This window comes from Rhinopithecus roxellana, chromosome 8, assembly GCF_007565055.1.
Source record: "Rhinopithecus roxellana isolate Shanxi Qingling chromosome 8, ASM756505v1, whole genome shotgun sequence".
In the NCBI taxonomy this organism is placed as follows: domain Eukaryota; kingdom Metazoa; phylum Chordata; class Mammalia; order Primates; family Cercopithecidae; genus Rhinopithecus; species Rhinopithecus roxellana.
The window spans coordinates 94,175,016-94,189,154 of NC_044556.1; the positions used below are offsets into that span (position 1 = coordinate 94,175,016).

Below are 14,139 nucleotides of genomic sequence, written 5' to 3' on the forward strand. Positions count from 1 at the left end.
GACCAGAGAACCTGCAGTCAGGTGGCCGTGTGCCCCAATGATACCGGGGCTCTCATAGCAAAGGAAGAAGACTGTCAAAGCTTTTGATGTTTTGGCCACATAATGTTGTCTCTGGTTTTGCAGATGAGATGCTATGCATTTGGGCTTGAGGTTGGGCTTGTGCTTATGAGAGGACCATGGGGAGGCAGAGCAATGATATTGTTAGGATTAAATGACAACCAGGCTTCTGTTATTTCTGGAAGGTATTTTTCCATGACTCAAAGAGTGGGAGGAGGGGAAAAGTTCCTTACTGTTGAGATATTTGGCTCTTGGAGAAGGTTCGGAAGAGCTACCTTGGTAGTCAGAGGAAGGTTTGTATTTTCTCAATATTAACATGACTCAGAATCAACATGGAAAAAATTTCAGTATGCAAACTACAAGGAATAAAAATTACCTGCTGTTTCTCCACCCAGAGAGACCCCTGATTAGTGACTTTTCTCCTACACAGACAGGCGCATATACCTTTTATTTTTTGCAACATTTGAATGATATGAACATACAATTTTGTGTCTGGCTCTTTTTCCTGTCTGGGACATGAGCAGCTGCCTGTGGCTATGGGGAGAAGAAAAGCTTACTTTCCTCTAGTGCTCTGTGTTGCAGCTGTGCACTGACTACTGGTTGTAGCATGAACAGATGAATACAGCACCAGGGGCTCCATCCAGGGCACTGGGGTGGCCTCACACAGGGGGCCTGAGAGGGCAGAGGTGGGGTGGAGAGTGGTGGGCCGATGGGGGCTCTCCAAGGTCCCCCTCCTCCCCAGGGCCTCCCACACTGTGCAGCTCCAGCTCCTTGGAGCTGTCACTTCCAACATGTTATTTTCCCATCTCTCTAGATAGTCAGAACCACTGCCTGTTTAAGCCAGCAAAGGAGATGTCTCATGCAATGCCAGGGCTGGGAAGGGGCGGAACTGAAGATTGCCTCTTACTCCCCAGCCAGTGAAGGTGCAGCGGGTCTGCCTTGGGCTCAGGTGAAGTGTAATTGGAAGATGGTCTCTCCACATTCATGCTCTCCTCACCTGGGACTAGGAATAAGAAAGGCCCACAGCCTGCCCCACCTTGGAGCTGAGGCAGCCTCCATCCCATCGGGTCACCCCTGGTTTCTGCACTCTCCTCCTGCCACCTATGCAATCAAGAGGTGCAGAGGCCCCAGGCGAGGCGAGCCTGTCTTCATTCTTAGGTGGATAGGTGGCATATTTCTTTCTCTCCAGAGCCTCAGAACATCTCACAGTGGCATGGAGTCATCTCTGTCTTAAAACTTCCCAGACAAGGGGATCAGCCTCTCTTCTAGGGGGAAGTCAGGTTGTCCTCACAGGTGAAAGGCCTTGGCCTTGGGTTGCTGATGAGCAGAGCCTGGGGTGTGTCAGTCCTCCCCTCCCAGCCCGATGAGCCCACGCAGAAGCAAAGGATGGAAGGAAGCTCGTTCCCCAGCTTTAGACTCAGCAGTGTGCTCGGCCTCCTCTTTGGTCTTTGTGTACCTTTGACGTAGACTTCGGAACTTCCTGAGAAGGCAGGAGTGAGCTGTGGGGAAAGGAACGACGTCTCTTTCTGGAGTCGTTGCCAGCACTTGAGTCATGCAGGTCCTTCTCTGTGTCTCCTCCGACTGGAATACTCAACACATCCTCAGCTGATAACAATATCTAACATTAATAAGTATAATGTTTCCAGCCGGGCGTGGTGGCTCACGCCTGTAATCCCAGCACTTTGGGAGGCCGAGGCGGGTGGATCACAAGGTCAGGAGATCGAGACCACGGTGAAACCCTGTCTCTACTAAAAATACAAAAAAATTAGCCAGGCACGGTGGCGGGCGCCTGTAGTCCCAGCTACTCAGGAGGCTGAGGCAGGAGAATGGCGTGAACCTGGGAAGCGGAGCTTGCAGTGAGCCGAGATCGCACCACTGCACTCCAGCCTGGGTGACAGAGCGAGACTCCGTCTCAAAAAAAAAAAAATAAGTATAATGTTTCCTATATACGTGTGTGTATTACTTTTAAAAATGATTTGTTGTATATTTCATAAATGAAGTAAAACTTCGTAATAATCCTGAAATAAAGGTCAGTGGGATACATCAAATGAACTTATTTAATCTATTTATACAGTTTGACATGTATGTAAATTAATAGAGCTAAAGAAAAGAATGGCAGGCATGGATCTCTTCAATAACTGTAGGAATCGTTCAGCACCATGCCAAAATATTGAACCCAAAGCCTTCAGTCCTAAAGTTTGTTATATGAGCTAGAACGTTATCATGATGATCATTTTCAGGCTTGCACAAGGAGAACACAGGTGTGCTGTGGTCATGTTATCAACAGGAAAAAAATCACTTGTGTGTGTGTGTGTGTGTGAGTCTTGTTCTGTCGCCTAGGCTGGAGTGCAGTGTTGTGATCTTGGCTCACTGCAACCCTCTGCCTTCTGGCTTCAAACGATTCTCATACCTCAGACTCCCAAGTAGCTGGGAATACAGGCATGCACCACCACGCTGGCTATTTTTTTTGTATTTTCAGTAGAGACAGGGTTTCGCCATGTTGGTCAGGCTGATCTTGAACTCCTGAGCTCAAGAGATCTGCTTGCCTCCATTTCCCAAAGTGCTGGGATTACAGGCATGAGCCATGGTGTCCGGCCCCAAGTTGTTTAATCATTTTTAGCTCAGGGACAAATATTTACTTTCCTACTCAAAATGCATGGTAAGGTTAATTGAGTTCATAAATATTATTGATGAGGTAATAAAGAGTTTACCAGATGCACAACTCAGACCATAGAGGGGTCTTCCATATGCAGCACAAGTGGCAAGAAAGGCAAATGGGGAAAGTTTACTATAATACATTATATATGTATATGCTTGCTATGTATATTACATATGTAGTAAGTCTATATAGTGCTTGCTACATGATTACTATACTCTTTTATATATCTGCCTACTATATATATGCTTACTATATATTACATGTCTATGGTAAGCACTATGGTAGTTGTGTAGTAAGCACTATAATAATGTATATATGTATGATAAACACTATATATATATATATATATATATATATATATATATATATGGCACTATTGTAAGCACTTTGCAACTATTCATCTATTCAGTTATCAATTTTCACGACAAACCATGAGTGGGTTCCATTATGATTCCATTTTAAGATGAGGAAACGGAGGCCCTGTGCCAGCTAGTTACATTTGCTCCCACAGATCCACTTGGCATGCTCCCCACCTCTGGCATGCTCTTCACTCCAGGAGCCAGGTCTAGCTAGACCACACAGACAAGCTTCTGTGTTCTGCACTTTTGGTTGGGTTGAGCCAGTGAGGAGCCTCATCAGGAGAATGGAGGGAGAGAGGGGAGCGTGAGGACGTGCACCTGTTACCCTGGCTTCCTCCCTGCAAGAAAGATGATGGTGACTGTCTGGGTTCCCCCACCTGAGGACATGGCTGCTTTCAGAACAAGGCTCTGCAGCCTCTCTCTCCCTATGTTCCTTCTGACTCAGTGCTGGGGACAACTCTAACACTGCTGGCCCTGTGTCCCTGCACTGGCGCCTGTTTTTCCCATGCTCCGCCCACATCTTATAAATGATCGTTTTATAAATACTCCCTCCAGGGACCCTAATTTGGTGTTCCATCTGTTTCCTACTGAAACTCTGACTGATATGGCCACTATGGGATTTAACTCATTTGCACAAGATCATCCAGCCAGGAAGGGACAGAGCTGGGGTCTGAACCCAGGCAGTCTGTCCTGGTGTCTGTGCTTCTAACTGCCGCCCGAACCTCTCTTCCTCTCTGTGGAAAGAGCACTGGTGAGGAACCAGGGTGCTGGTTTGTGCCCGTCTGCCAACTGGCCATGCAGCTTTGAGCAAATAATGAGATCTCAGTTTCTGTTTCTCAGGCATACAATGAGGTGGTTGCAGTTCCTTTTTGTTCTAACACATGGCTTCCCAAATTCCAGCTGTCAGTCAGTCTCTTGCAGCCTTGCATTTCCTAGGGCCTTTCTTTGCTATTAGTTGTCGCTGTGAAAGCACAAGTTACATTTAACTCCCTAAAACAACTGAGGACAAAATTTGCAGGGGCAGTGTTGTACTAAATAAAGCTGTGCTCCACTGTGAAAGTGTTCCGCCTCAGGAAACTGCTCCTTTCTCATTCGAGTTCAAATGTGGTCCCAATTTGCTTGTCTGGTTTGTTTATGTCCCTTCCCTCTGAACTCCATTTAATTAAATAACCAAAAAAAAAAAAAAGCTGTATTCACTGTGAGTTGCTGTCTTCATTCAAAAAAACGCTGAGCACACCAAAAGCCAGCAAAGTTGTTTTTGCAACTCAGTGAAGCCTGCTTTCTTTTTCATGAGCACCAAATGACTGCATGCATGCCAACCACGGAAATTAGGATTTGGTTTTGGTTGGCAAAAACGATCATTGACCTGAATCAAATGTCAGTTTTACTCTAGGGGCAAGAATTTTGTGATTGAAGAATACTGTTCAGGGGTAGGTTCTGCCCATCAGTTTCCCAGGGAGCTGGGCACAGTGGGTTGGAGCAAATAGAGTGAGGGAGGCTTGAATGGGACTAAAGGGGACACAGTGTTGGGGCACACCACATGGGAGACGGGGAACACAGCTTGGAGAGATCTTCTGGATGCAACCACCACAAAGGAGGATAACTCACAAGTAATCCTGCTGCCGCCACCCGTAGCCTAACACCAAGGCAGGGGAAGGCTGAGAGACACAGGATTGATAGCATTTATTTAATGTGAAAAATGTTGGAGGGTCTTAGTGGACCACAAGTTCACAAAGTTGGTGATCCTTCAAGACAAAGAGGTCAAGGGTCCAAAAACTTAACGTTTTAATCCAAAGTTATAAAACTTGGGCAAAGCCATGGCTCAAACTCAGACTTTCTTTCTGTAAAGTCCATGCTCATTCCTTTATACTGTAGGTTCCCAGACCTGGATAATCGAAAATATGTGTAGATTCTCAGGCCCCATTCCTGACCTCCTGAATCAGAAAATTCACAAGGGTAGCTTAGGAATCAATATTTTTGCTTTGGAATGCATCAAAAGGACACAATGTTGGGATTAGCACCTAAATAATCAGGAAATGGGCGGAGTACAAGGGGCCCCAGTGGAAACTAGAGTGGCCATCAGTTGATAATGGCCAAAACTGAGCGATGAGCACATCAGGTTAATCTCACTATTTTCTCTACTTAATAGGCATCGCGGGAGGGACTGAGTAAAGTGTCTCTAAAAGGGACATAAGTGTTATCTTTTTCCCAAACAGTCAGCAGAGCTGTAGCCATCAAGCATTATGCAATGTGGGAAGCAAAGTGCTGGAAGAATCTTGAAAAGCTGAATCTCCCCGCTGCATGCTGGCATCATCACCAGAACCACTCTCTTCAAGAGGATCATCTGTTTGGGGCAGGATTTGCTCTTCTCCTGGGCTTATGCTAAATAACCAGCAGAGGGAAACACACAAGAGTTTGGCACATTGGATGTTTTCTCAGGCTCAGCACAACCAGCCCCACCCGCTCAACGTCACACGAAGAGAGTCAACACTGCAGCACCGGACACAGGCAGGGGCCAGCCACCCTGGTGTTGGCAAACAGCCCACCCAGGAGACAGAACTCCAGGTCAGCCTGGCAGTTCACATCATGTGCGGGGACAGCGGGTAGGAGCGGCAGCAGAGCGCACGAACACACTGGCTTTGGGGAGATGCAGACCTAGCACCAAGTCTGGTTTGGTCATTGCTGTGGGCAGGTTGTCAAATCTCTGGGATCCTCCATTTTCTTACCTGTAAAATGAAAATGATAATACAGTTGAGCATCCCTACTCTGGAAATCCAAATCCAAAATGCTCCAAAATCCAAAACTTTTTGAGCATCAACATAACACCACCAGTGGAAAATTCCAACCTGGCTTCATGCGACAGGTTACAGTCACAACTTTGTTTCATGCACTAAAGTATTTAACATATTACATAAAATCACTTTTGGGCTGTGTGCTGCATATGAGGTATATACAAAACATAAATGAATTTCATGTTTAGACTTCAGTCCCATCCCCAAGATATCTCATTATGTATATGCAAATATTCCAAAATCTGAAAAAAATCCAAAACACTTGTGGACCCAAGCATGTCAGACAAGGGATATTCCACCTGTAATACTGCTGGGGTCCTGGCTTGGGAGGATTTCTGGAGGTGGTGCATGGGAAGCATTTAGCAGAGGGTCTCATGCATGAGGAGTGGGAGTTATTCTTCTTATGGAATCTGCTCTCTGGCTCTCCAGCCTCCTTGGAGCGGAGGCTGCCCAGTCTCTGCCTGCAGCCCCATCTTCCACTTCAATGTGCTCCAGCTTCAGTGTGCTCCAGCGGACTCTGGGGCCCAGAGCTGCATTTCTTTGCCTGAAGCCTTTCTCCGTAGCTACAGAAGGTCATTCTGCCCCCAGGCAAGGCAGTCCAGGAGGAGAATTAATGACAGAAGCAGTCTTTGAATCCTGCACGGTAACACTGAAGCCTCTTCCACCCACAAGGTGTGTGTTTTCTGCAGGCTCCCAGCTCCCTGTGGCATTAGGCTCCCATTACCCACAGCCATGGCTGCTGTGATAATACACCCTGTGATGATCGCATCCCCTTTCCTGTCTCATTTCATACTCTCCTAATGATGTTTTCCTTCACCTCCCAAAGAAGCAACATGTGCTTGAGCCCTTTCCCAGGGATCGCTTCTGGGGGTAACTCAAACTAAGGCACTGCTCCCTACCCTCCACATTCTCCTGATTTCTTCAGTATCTCAGGCTCCTCACTCAAGCTGACGTCAGATCTCATGTCTCCCTCCTCCTGTCCTTTTGGTGGTGGCTGCTGTGTGCCATGGCCAGATATCCAGTGGAGGCCCCTCATCACAGCTGTGGCAGATGTGAACTGCGTGCCCCTGCCTTAGGTGCAGCCTGAGTGGGGTCCCACCCCACAGTCTAAAGCCTCTGAGGTGCTCCCCTGCATTCCTGCAGGTAGGCTGTGTTTCTTGAAGAAATGCAGAATGTGCTTCTTTCCCTCAGCTCTGTCATCTGGATCCTAAAGCAGTCACTTGGGCCCATCCCAGACCAGCCCTACAGTCTCCTGTGGTGCCAGCTGGCTCAACAACACATCTTTATTTGCCCCATCCACCTCCCAAATAAATCACTGTGCTCAAATCTTTGCCTTGGGATCTGCTTTGGGGGCCCCCCAAACTGAGACAGCTGGTGTTTGAAGCAGTTTTGGTAGCAGAGTTTCGTAGGATTCTGCTCTTGGATCCTTTGCTGCTCAGAGGGCAACAAGGCCCCAGTTCTTGGTGGTAAGTGGGTGGTGATGACCCCTTGGCATACATCGTAACTGTTAAGAATGTTTTCACTTGGTGAATAAGCTACTGCAGCTCCACCCAGTGAGCAGCCGGCATGCCAGGGTGGATGCAGGTCTTCAGTGTACTGCTCTCTGACGCTGTGGCTAGGACTTCCCACCTACCACATTTCTGCCCTGCCAGTGGCTCCCAGTTAGGCTCTGGTGGGGGGTGGGCAATGGGAAGCTGGAGGAAAACTGGAGGCTAGACAAGAAAGAAGGCACATGCTCCTTCTCGCCTCCTCCCTTCGTCTGGTGTCAGGCTCATCCCAGCAATGATACACCACCTTTGCAGTTACAACACTTGGTTCCAGTAGCAACAATTGGTTCCAGTTAATGGCTTTGCCCAAACCAGCTTCATGGCACCCCTCAGGGATACAAGCACCAGTTAGCTGGTGCCCTCTGCTTAGACAAAACTCTTTCCTGTGTGCCCCCGCCCACCCCCCAGTACTGGGGTGATAGCTGCTTCCTGCCATTACCATCTCTGTGATACCTCAGTGAGGGTGGCCAGCAGTCCTGGTCTGCCTGAGACTAAAGTTTTTCCCAGAGCACAGTGCTTTAAGTGCTAAAACTAGAACAGTCCTGGGCAAACTGGGATGGTTGTTCACCCTATCTCAATGTGCCCATTTAGACCTGTCTGGTTCCTCAATTCTTGGTATTAAATTCTCTCTGTAAAAATAACTGATGTATTTTAAAACTCCTGGCTGGAGCCTGGGTGATACAGGAAGAAGTGCAGGTGCTAGAGGATGCACCAGCTTGTGCAATAACATCACTAGCATTTGAGAGCTATGGTGGCGACAGTATATACAAGTGCGGTGGAGATGACTGGGGATTGTTAGGTGCATCAATGCCCTGAAGGGGAAAAATAGCCCAGCTTGAGTCAGCTAACAATCAAAGAAAGCACAAAATTAGAAGCCAGAAAACCTCTATGGCAGCATGTAACACCTAGAGCTCTGCCTAATGCACTGCCAAGAGAGTGCCTTACAGCTTGCAAACAATAATGACCTCCTGTTAATGCCAGAACTGCCTTGGCAGCAGAAAGGGTAGAATGTCTAGCAAGGTAGGCATACAAAAATAGATTATGTAAGACCAGAGAATCTACCAATTAACCAGGCTCTGTAACTGTATGGCACAGCCTGCCGAAAATTAAGCTTATGATCTGATAAAAGAATAGCAAAGTCTGAATTTATGGCTCCAGCAAATGTTCTATGCCAAAGTCAAGCAGCTGATAAGGAGGGGACCTGAGGACCTGAAATGAGGACTTTCAGGTAGATGTGCTTCGGAACCTTCAATCCTCAGATTCCCTGGAACTCTCTGGGCTTGCAGAAGTGGCCCACTTCCCTTGTAGAGAGAAAAACCTTCCCTTACCCCAAGACCACACAAAGTCCTCACTCAAGGCAGAGGCTTTCTGAGATGATGAGTGCCCTTCTCAAGATTTCCTCCATCAGCCCTCACAGCTTCTAGACCAGGGGTCAGCAGACTTCTTTTGTAAAGAGACAGCAAAAAATTTAAGCTTTGTGGTTTGTACAGTGTTTGCCATAATGATTCAACTCTTCCAGTGTATCACAAAGGCAGCATAGACAATATGTAAATGAATGGGTCTTTCAATAAAACTTTATTTACAAAAACAGACAGTATTTGACACATGGGCCATAGTTTGCCAATCCCCGTTTAGGCCAATAATTGGTACATACCTTAGAATGTTAGATGAGAGAAGTACTGTCATTGTTTCAGAAAGGGATGTAGCATCTAGCTAATATGTACCAACATGACCCTGGAAGACATGTTTGGGGCTGCATTTTGAGTATGCTGGACTGAAGGAGAGTTTATGGATATGTGGGCTATCTCCTGTGGCTCAGGATGCAGTATCCTGGCAAGAACACCTAAAACCAGTTCTGATGCACTGCCAAGATAGTGCCTTACAGCTTGCAAGCAATAATGACCTCTTGTCAATGCCAGAACTGCCTTGGCAGCAGAAAGGGTAGAATGTCTAGCGAGGTAGGCATACAAAAATAGATTTATTATGTAAGACCAGAGAATCTGCCAATTAACCAGGCTCTGGGAGAGCCCAGAGGGTTTGCTCTCCATTAGTAATATAAGGAATATGTCAGTTAGGGGGCCATCAACATTGTTGAGAAACTTCTGGTGATTGACCTTTCTAGGCTGCTATGGGTCTGGGCTCCCTCTTAGTGTCATTGGGTATGATGGGATTCAAGAACAGCACAGCACAGTTGGCAGCACTTACCCATCAAAGGCAAAGTAGACAAACGATTGTAACAGCAGCAAAGTTAGAAGGACAATCTGGGCTCTTATCTGCAGGAATCAGGGAGTAGCAACTAATAGACTGTGGTGTTCCCAGCAGTGAGACTGGAACATATTGTTTCAGCTATGTAACTAAAGATCAAAAGCTGATGAGCAGAAGACTGATGTCAGCTGTTGCAATGAAAAATCTTGATCCTTTGCCCAGTTTCCAGACCTAAACCACTTGTTAGACCCAGAGGGTGTATTGAAAGATAGGCTGGGTACCCGTGAGAAATGACCTTGTATTGCCACATTAAGCATACACAGTAGTGATACCCCCTATCTATTACCAAAAAGATCTATGGGCATTTCTCCTGAGGACTCAGATCTTTGAAGAGCTGTGGACACAAGATCTGAGCTGAAGCTGATACCATGGGACCAGTGCCATCACAACACCCTCTGTTGATGTGAGGAAAGTCCTGGCTTCAAATCTGTCTCCTAGTGAGGCCAATGGACCTATGCCCTAGCTGCTATTCATTTTCCTGGTCTCTGAGTTCATAATCAAAATAGACATACTTAACAGTGGGAGAACCTGTTACAAAATAAGAGCCATGATGCTATGAAATGCCTAGTGGATGTTCTAAAAAATTCCTCACCCCAGCCAAAATAGAAAATGAGAAATACTGTCTCTTTCTGGATTAAAATGCCACCCTCCAAGGCTCAAGGAAGGCAGACATTATGATGGTCCCCATCATATCCCTAAATAATTTACTATTCCCATCACGCAAAAATGAGATGGCGCATTGCAGATGAAGATGGACTACTGACAAATTAACCAAGTGGTAGCCACAATTACAAAAGCTGGAATAGATCAACACAACGTCTATCACTAAGTATAATAATCTGCCAGATGCATTCTCTCTCTCTCTCTCTCTCTGAGATAAGAGTGTCACTCTGTAGCCCAGGCTGAAGTGCACTAGCATGATCTTGGCTCACTGCAACCTCTGTCTCCTGGATTCAAGCAATTCTCATGCCTCAGCCACCAGAATAGCAGGGATTACAGGCATGTGCCACCATGTCTGGCTGATTTTTGTATTTTTAATAGAGACGGGGTTTCATCATGTTGGCCAGATTGGTCTCGAACTCCTGACCTCAGATGATCTACCCACCTTGACCTCCCAACGTGCTGGGATTACAGGCATGAGCCACCGGGCCCAGCCATAGCAGATGCACTTTTTTTTTTTTTTTGAGACGGAGTCTCGCTCTGTCGCCCAGGCTGGAGTGCAGTGGCCGGATATCAGCTCACTGCAAGCTCCGCCTCCCGGGTTTACGCCATTCTCCTGCCTCAGCCTCCCGAGTAGCTGGGACTACAGGCGCCTGCCACCTCGCCCGGCTAGTTTTTTGTATTTTTTTTTAGTAGAGACGGGGTTTCACCCTGTTAGCCAGGATGGTCTCGATCTCCTGACCTCGTGATCCGCCCGTCTCGGCCTCCCAAAGTGCTGGGATTACAGGCTTGAGCCACCGCGCCCGGCCAGCAGATGCATTTTCTTAAATTTCTATTAGTAGAGAGGATCAGAAGCAACTTGCCTTTACTAGGAATAGAAAACAACATACATTCACAGCATTGGCCTAGAGCTCTGTGAATTTCCTACTGTTTGTCAAAGTATAATTCAAAGGAGTTTGGTTGTCTAGATATTCTGCAGAACATTCTGTTAGTCCACCATATTGAGGACATCATGGTAAGCAAACCCAGTTAACAGGAAATCTAAGTATTCTGAATACCCTGGTAGGATTTATATGCATCAGAGCATAGGAGATACACTCTAAAATCTTCAGGGACCTGCTACTGTGGCAGTTGTTAGAGGTCCAGTGATTTGGGGCATTTCAGGATAGCCCCTCCAAGCTGTAAGACAAAGGCATAACACTTATTAGAACACTTCAGATTTTGAAGATAGCATATACCACACTGAGAAATACTATTCCAAGTCATTTACTGGTTTCCAGTTTTGAATGGAACCCAGAGAATCCAAAAGCTTTCCTTCCTCAGTGAATTGACACTTTTATCATCATGTAATGTTACTCTTGATCCCTCATATTAATTCTTTGTTCCAGAGTCTACTTTGTCTGATACTAACAAAGTTACTCCAATATTCTTTTGATTGGTGATTTCATAATATATCATTTTCCATGCTTTTACTTTTAAATTTTTTCTTTATATTAAAAGTATATTTCTTGTAAACAGCATAGATTTTTAAAAAAATTCAGTATGACAATCTCTGCCTTTTAATTTGGGTGTTTAGACCATTTACATGTGATATATGTATGATATGGTTTGTATCAGTACAAATATTTAAAATGGTAGATTTAAATCTACCACTTTGCTAGTTGTTTTCTATTAAACTCACATGTTTTTCATGGCCTTTTCTTTTTCTACCTGCTTTTCAGATTGAGCATTCTATGTTTTCATTTTAGCTCTATACTCAGTTTATTAATTATACTATTCTTTTTATTTTTAGTTGCTTTAGAATTTACTGTGTATTTATTACAGTCTAACTTCAAATATTATGCCATTTCATAAAGTTCTTGTAAAGCAAGAACTTTACAAAGTACACTCCCATATGTTTTATTATTGTCTTCAACTCTAGAGTACTTTGTGAGCCTTTTTGCTTTAGGCCAGTGATAGGCACACTGATTTGTGATTGCGCCAATTACAGCCTATCACTTGTTATTGTAAATAAAGTTTTATTGGAATATAGCCATTTGTTTACATGGCAGCCTTCAGGCTACAATGGCAGAGTTGAATGGTTGCACTGGAGACCACGGGCCCATGGGCCCACAAAGCCTAAGATATCTGCTATGTGGTCCTCTGTAGAAAGTTTATTAATCCCTGCAAATAGTCAACTATTTTTAAGGTAATTAATAGGCAAAAATGACCTTTATATTCACCATTTCTGAAGTTCATGTCTTTGTGTAGATCTAAGTTTCTGACTGGCATCATACTCCTGTCTGAAAAACTTCCTTTAATATTTCTTACAGGCCAGGCACAGTGGCTCACGCCTGTAATCCCAGCACTTTGGGAGGCCGAGACGGGTGGATCACGAGGTCAGGAGATCGAGACCACCCTGGCTAACACGGTGAAACCCCGTCTGTACTAAAAATACAAAAAATTAGCTGGGTGCGGTGGCAGGCACCTGTAGTCCCAGCTACACGGGAGGCTGAGGCAGGAGAATGGCGTGAACCCGGGAGGTGGAGCTTGCAGTGAGCCAAGATTGCGCCACTGCACTCCAGGCTGGGTGACAGAGCGAGACTCTGTCTCAAAAAAAAAAAAAATACATTTAATATATATAATATATATATAATATATATAATATATAGTTAATATATATAATATATAGTTAATATATATAATATATAGTTAATATATATAATATATATAATATATAGTTAATATATAGTTAATATATATAATATATATATTTAATATATATAATATATATAATATATATATTATATATATATATGTATTTCTTACAGATGAGGGCTGCCAACAATGAGTTCTCTAAGTATTTATTTGCCTGAAAAAGTCTTTATTTCACCTCCATTTAAAAATGTGTATTTGTTAGGTGTGGAAATCTCTACTAACAGAAAATGTCTATCAAGACTTTAAAAGTCTTCTCTTGACTTCTGGCTTCCACTGTTTCTGGCCTCTTCCAATCAACTGGCATTTTAGCTGACTTTGCCTTACCTGCTTGTAAGGTGTCTGTGCTGGTCTCCCCTGCTCTGACACTGATGAGCCTGGCCTCATGCTTCCTGTCTTTGGAGGGGCTTGTCCTTCTTCGGAATTATAGTTGCTTAGCTGCCCTGTGATGTCAGTCCTCTGATGAGTTCAAGGAACGTTATTATTTTCTATTTTGTCATATTCTTATTGTTAGGATACAGGTGATACACTTTCTAACTCTCTACATAGACATGGAAATCAATCTAAGATTTTTAACAAAATAATTTAAGGCAGTGTTAAAGAGTTTGGTCCCAATACAAACTGAGTTATTTAACTCATTCAAACATTTAAAATAGGATTTATAAATTTAATATATTTTATTTTCTTGTTTAGTTACTTCAATTGCCTGATGGCTAAACCAAACCTTTTCAGATTTCTTAGGTAATTTTCATAAAGTTAATGGATTACAATTATAAACAATGAATCCAGGTCTTTCTGAATGTTCCCATACTGTTTATAAACTTAAATAATTTCAAATTAAAAATCATGAGTTTAAATCACTTAATTTTAATATGAACCACAAAGTTGGTCTATTACTTGTATAGCCCCAAATTTCTTAAGTACTTCAAGAACATAGATAACAGAAATGAATAAAATACTTATGTCAAGAATTGTAGAGCCTGAGAGTTCACTCTGTTTTCCAACTAACAAGTTTCATCGATGCTGGCAAAAGACACGAGATCCCGGATCAGAGACAAAGAACTTTGTTGCCTCAATAGTAGTAGACAGAGTATCAGCATTTACAC

General features: G+C 44.3%; 1 long non-coding RNA gene across 1 annotated transcript in view; it reads right to left on the bottom strand.

Moving 5' to 3' along the window:
* Positions 1–5,489: 5,489 nt before the first annotated feature.
* LOC115899199 overlaps positions 5,490–14,139 on the bottom strand; it is an 8,992-nt gene continuing 342 nt past the window's right edge. Inside the window, exon 2 of the long non-coding RNA XR_004058895.1 lies at positions 5,490–5,801. This is a non-coding gene — a long non-coding RNA (uncharacterized LOC115899199). The remainder of the gene's footprint in view (positions 5,802–14,139) is intronic.